At 22.2% G+C, this 6,172-nt stretch overlaps 1 protein-coding gene across 1 annotated transcript in view; it reads right to left on the bottom strand.

The window, feature by feature from the left end:
* The window catches only part of LOC103576487 (uncharacterized), a 131,132-nt gene that overhangs the window by 107,382 nt on the left and 17,578 nt on the right, over positions 1-6,172 (bottom strand). The window lies entirely within an intron of this gene.

Genomic DNA, 6,172 nt, shown 5'->3' with positions numbered 1-6,172 from the left:
AAAATTTTTTTTTTTTTTTTTTATTGAAAAAAAAAAAAACTAAATATTGATTGACTTTTATAAAAGAACGAATGAATTAAAGCTGGCTCAAAAAATACATATATATTTTTTATGGAATTATTATATGATGCAGATTTAAATATTTGAATTCTGTTAAAAGTTACCGTTTAAGATTGAATCGTATATTTATTATTAATGTGATTAAAAAATATTTTTGTTTATTAGAAGATATATATTATATTAATGATTTTATGATATATAATATTTACATTGCAGTACATTTTTGTTGTATACTCAATTTAAATTTGTTATTATAACGACTATTTATACAATTTGAAACGTCGTCAGTATTGAATTACAATAAAATATATATTATTCCAATTGTCATATATTTATATATATCTTTAATAGGAAACAAATATATAGGATATGATTAATGCATATGTTATTTTTTAATAATATTATTAAAATGATAAATAATAGATTCCAAGTGAAAAAAAATAGAAAAACATTTGCCAAAATATTTAATAATGTAGAAGTGTAATTATAATAATTTAATCATAGTCATAAATATAATTATTCAAATTTATTGTAAATCATCGTATGAACTGTTTTAATAAAAATGTATATTCATGTATATATTCATTAAATATATCAATTTTAATTTAAATAAATGTTCAATTTAATTCAAATTTTTTTTTTTTTATTATTTACTTGAAGAATTTTTGAAAGTTGAAGCGGAATGAAGTTGTTGGGTATATTTTTTAAACTATAAGTAATCTGATAGTTTACTTAATGAAAATTTATTGTTGACTGTTTTTGAGACTAAGAAAAAACAGTTCCATGATATCTGATCCCATATACTAGATCCAACTAACAACTGACATTCTAATTCATCAGTTTCATTAAAATTTTCATAACTTTCATTAGCATTATCTTCAAAACCTTTATCTTCATTATTTTCAACTGAATGTCGGTGGGATCAATTTGTAGAGATCACTTGTCGTGGTATAAAATTATTGGATTTAGAATCAAGTCAGTTGGGAAGTTCAATAAATTTTCGGTGATGAGAAATTATTATTAGTTTAAAAAATATCTCCCATATAAACTATTGAAGTTAGCTGAAAATTGATTGAGGTCTTTTTTTGTAGAAAATAAAATTTACTATAAAATCAATTCAGTACTTTTTAGTCGTATATTGAATAGTTTAACCAGAATTTAATTTTAAAAACCAGTTGCATGAAAAATTAAATGTTTTTCTATGAATCCGAAGTCTAGACAGAAATTTCTATAAATAAAATTACCAATAAAAATTAACTATTTAACAAAACCCAATAATTTTCCCCCTTTAATAATTTTGAATACTAGTGCCAATATTTTTAAATAAAGTTTGATAAACAGTAAAACATTTAATCAACAGGTGTCACTGCAATCCCAACTTTCAAATCCCGATTATCGACCGACAAAACATATTTGCCATATGAATTATTCAATAAAAAAATATATATATGTATTAATCATGAATAAATAAATTTTAAAAATTACACAGAATATTTTCCTCATGTCAAATAGCAATAAAAAAAAACCCATGATAACAAACCGGATGTTTTTTTGTAAAAAGGGTTTGACACATAATTAAATCGACTTATCGAGTAATCAAAACTTTTTTTTCTTTTTTCATGTCTTAAAAATTTTATCTATTTAACTTGAAGCAATAGATATCTCTTTAATATCGTGACTAACACGTCAATAACCTATTTAATTGATAAGATCCTAATCAAATTAAAATATCCAATTTTTTTTGTTAATTACATATAAAAACTATAATTTCTGGAAAGGCCCAATTTTTTTTATCTGTTTCCTAACATCAATCCTTGGAAATTTTAAATCGACTCATTAATTTATTTATTTCTTATCTCTGCTATAATTTATTTGTAAAAAAAATTTAAAAATGAGTCAGCCCGCGATTTATCAAAATATTCAAAATAAAAAATGGGTTTCATTTCTATACAAAACAATAATTATTATTAATTATTGTTATTATAAATAATAATAATACCGATAAATATTTTTTAAAAAAAATTGATATAAATTCCACTACATACCCAGAATATTCAGGTAATGTCGTGTGTATTATAAACTGGATTTAACTGGATTCAACCGGCTTGAAGCTGTTAAATCTCGAGAATACTAAACATCAGTTTTCATTGGCTTTTACATTATCAGTTAGGAAAGGAATAATAATTAATTAAAAAAAGATAAAGCGTAAATATAATAAATTATTATTATTATTATTTGTTGCTGTTGTTGTAAATAAAACGAAAAATTATGAAGGTTTTACGGAGGCCGAACTAATGTCGAACGTCAAATGTTGAATCTGTTTAATGTCTTTTTTTTTACAAGGCTAATCTTATTAATTCATATATATAAATGTTTAAACATAAAACTAAGATTTATAAAATACGATCATGAAAAATTGTTGGTTACATCCAACATACAAATTACTACACATGTAGGTCATTATCATCACGATGCTTGTCACCGTGATCAAACATACTGTGTATTAGCGTCATAAGTCATAAAATATTAATTTTCAAGGAACACAAAATGAAACAAGATAAACAGCTAATACGGTTCACGATAATAACAATGTTTTTTTTTTATGAGTGATGTATGATTGACTAATTCATCTTTACTTCATTAAAATGGATATATTTTAAACAGATTTTTTTTTATTAGCTTAGATCATTTAACTTTTATTGATGAACTTGAAGAAAAATTATGAAAAGATTTTTATGATGATAATTAATGAAGAAGATCGTCAAGTTGCAACTGAAGTATTTTTAGAAGTATTTGTTCAATTATTGCAATGTGTCATGTGTGATAAAAATAATATTCTAAATAGTGTATGATATTAATAAATATTTTTTTTTGCTTTATATTTTTTTTTATGATCCTTAAGTTAACAGACAATTAACAAGTTTTGTATTTTTTTTTTTTTTTAATAAATAAATGACAAAAAAAAAAAAAACTAAAAATATGCACATGTAGAAAATTTAAAAAACTATTAGTGCAATTTTTTAAAATATTTATTTTCTTTATAATTTGTCGTTTTGAAACAAACTTTTAACTTCGGTATCTTTTTTGTAGACTAATAAATTTTTTTTTTTTATATAGATGTAAGAAGTAAAAGTATGAATAGTAAATATGTTCAAAAAAATTTTTTTGCAATTTGAAAAGTCAAAAAAATGTATATTAATTATTTTATCTATTAATTAATTAATTAAATTTTATTATGATTCATTAATTTTAAAAATAAAAAATTACTAATTAAAAAAAAATTTTTTTTGTATTAAATTAGAATATTTTTTTTATGTAACATTTCAATCTCATTCTAAATATAGGATTCACTCAAAAACGCATAAAATCTAAGTAAGCCACATGTTTCGCTACGTAACAGCATTGCAACAGAGTTTATAAAAAAAAAAATCGCCGTCATAAAAATAAATAATTTTGTATATATTTTATTATTTTTTTAATTTATTACTTATTACTTGTTACTGTAATTAATATTAATATTTGAAGAGCAATAGAGTCTAAGTTATGGATTACAGAGTTAATTCTAGTGGGCAATGCGTTTGTATACAATACAATAAATAGCGTAACGATACATCAGCGAATCTATATCATTTTTTTTATGAGGATCGATGAGTCGGTGATGATGCTAACGAGATATAATAACAGCAAATAGGACAATGGACACATACATATATTTTGTTATGATAAAAGTAAATAGATTTGTTCAACTTCCGTTTTCGTGCATGATTTATATAATTATAATCATCATGTCAGTAAATCGTAATTCGTGATAAAAATTGTTTTTTTAACTCATTAACAAAATCGTGTAAAAAAATTGTTAAAAGTGTTAACTATTCTTAACTTCAAAACGTGACACGACGAACTTTTTTTGAACGTTTTTGAAACTTTTGAAAATTCAAGAAAAAAAATCGATGAATATACTGATATTATTATGACATGCTAAAACAAAAAACCAGAAAAAGTTCAAAATAAGTTTTTTCTGAACGTATTTTACACTGAAAAAAATAATTAAACCGAGAACTTTTAATAGAGCGTCAAAAAAATGTCTACAAAATTGTCAAAAACGTTAATTTGTAGTATTAAGTCAATTGTATTTTTTTTTTGTATCTTCATAAGTTTAAAAATCATTTTAAAAAAATTTTTTATTGTGACACGTTTTAAAATTTAGAATAGTCAACATTTTTACATTGAATTTTTTTTTATACTTTTGTATTTATAAAACAATATAAAAAGTATTTTCAATTGCAAATTCAACTAAAATGATTACCTTACTGTGAATTCAATTACATAATGTAATTTTTATTATAATTTCAATGTCATGATTAATAATGACAACGTATTATAGTAATTATAATTATTATTCAACCTAGTGTACGGTAATTTTTATTTATTTTTCATTTCCAGACAACTGTAAAATTTTCTGAAATATTTCAGAAATTTCAAGGATTTCTCCAAATGTTGTAAAATATTTTTTCAAGTTTCCAGGCTTGAAAATTTTTTTTACTGTTTCGGGAAATTCAAAAATTTCCTAAACAGTTTTTCGAATTTCCGGTGTAATTTAAAAGAATTTAAAAAATTTTAGAAAGTTATCGATAATTTGAAATTTCTCGAAACATTTCCGTAAAAAAAATTCGAATTATTATTTTTAGATTTTTTTTCAATGCTTGAAAATGTTAAGAGTCAAGTAAATGATAAATATGATGATGAAAAATTTTTAGCATTAATTTACATATAAATAAACGATAATGAATAAAAATTAGCATTCAAGTTTATTTCAAAAGCATAAAATAAGAATAAACAGAGGGACTAAAAATATTCAAAATCAACTAGATTAAAAAAAAAGTTATTAACAATAAGAATAATCTAATGACACTATTAATGGTAATTAAAAAAATAATAAAATCAATAAATGAGTAATTTTTTATATTAAATGTATCCCAAGGAAATAAAATAATTAAAATTCTCTAATATAATTTTCCTTTTATCTAACGTGTAATTACTTTATCGTATCAAATCATCAAAATACGTTAATGGAAACTCAATTATTATTTTCATTAGTAAAAGTGTCATGTTAGTGCATACAACTTTTTAATTTGTAAGAAAAAAAATCGTTAAGTTTGCTTTACATTTTTCTCAGAATTAATATGAACTTCGTTAATTTGTTTATTAAACGATGAATCACTTAAGGTGGGTACTAAAACGTCGTTTACTTGGATGTCATATAAAAAAAAATATTTATTAATAATTGCAAGCACTTAATATTCAAATAAATCTTTCATGAAATATAAAAGTGTAATTTTTTAAACATAAATTTCAAATAAACATCAATAATAATTACTGTTGTAATCAATGTTCAATGAATTAATAAAAAAATAGTTTTTGTTTTTGTTCCATGTCAAAAAATATTTTTGATTTACAAATTTAAAAAAAAAAAATTACACACACTGTAAAACATCGGGAGTGAATTCGAAGTGATCTGACTTTTATTTAAATCGATTTGGAGTTTTAATATCAAAATAAACTCCCCTTCGGAGTAAATTTCACTCACAGGGGATTTAAATAAAAGAACAATCTCCCACTCTGGTCACTCCGGATTTAATCTGCGTTCACTCAAAATTTTTTACAGTGCAATATTTTAAAAGATTATTTGTATGAATATTATGATATTTATTGCTCTAATGATAAAGTATACAGAATAAAATACATATGTTAAATATGTCTACATATATAATGCGTTAGTAGATCTTATAACAACAAGAATATATATAATAAGATTGGTCACTTGACGCAGTTTCATCCGGACTTGTCTTGGTCTTAATATTTAAATTGAAGTGCGTCGAGACACTTAACATGTATAATATCTGGCAATTTATAGTATATATATGTATGTATGAATGTATCTAATGATTCACGTTTTTCTGACACTCCAATTTCATCCAGCACGTGTTTTAAAAAATGACAATAAATAAAACGTCTCTACAAGATCATAGAGAAAATAATAATCCGTAGATAAAAAATAAACAAAATTTTTTATTATGTTTGAATTAATTGAGTTAATAGGAATTAATAAAAA

Source organism: Microplitis demolitor, chromosome 5 (assembly GCF_026212275.2).
Source record: "Microplitis demolitor isolate Queensland-Clemson2020A chromosome 5, iyMicDemo2.1a, whole genome shotgun sequence".
Classification (NCBI taxonomy): domain Eukaryota; kingdom Metazoa; phylum Arthropoda; class Insecta; order Hymenoptera; family Braconidae; genus Microplitis; species Microplitis demolitor.
Note: the sequence above shows the minus strand (reverse complement) of the source record. Positions and strands in the feature narration are given on the sequence as shown.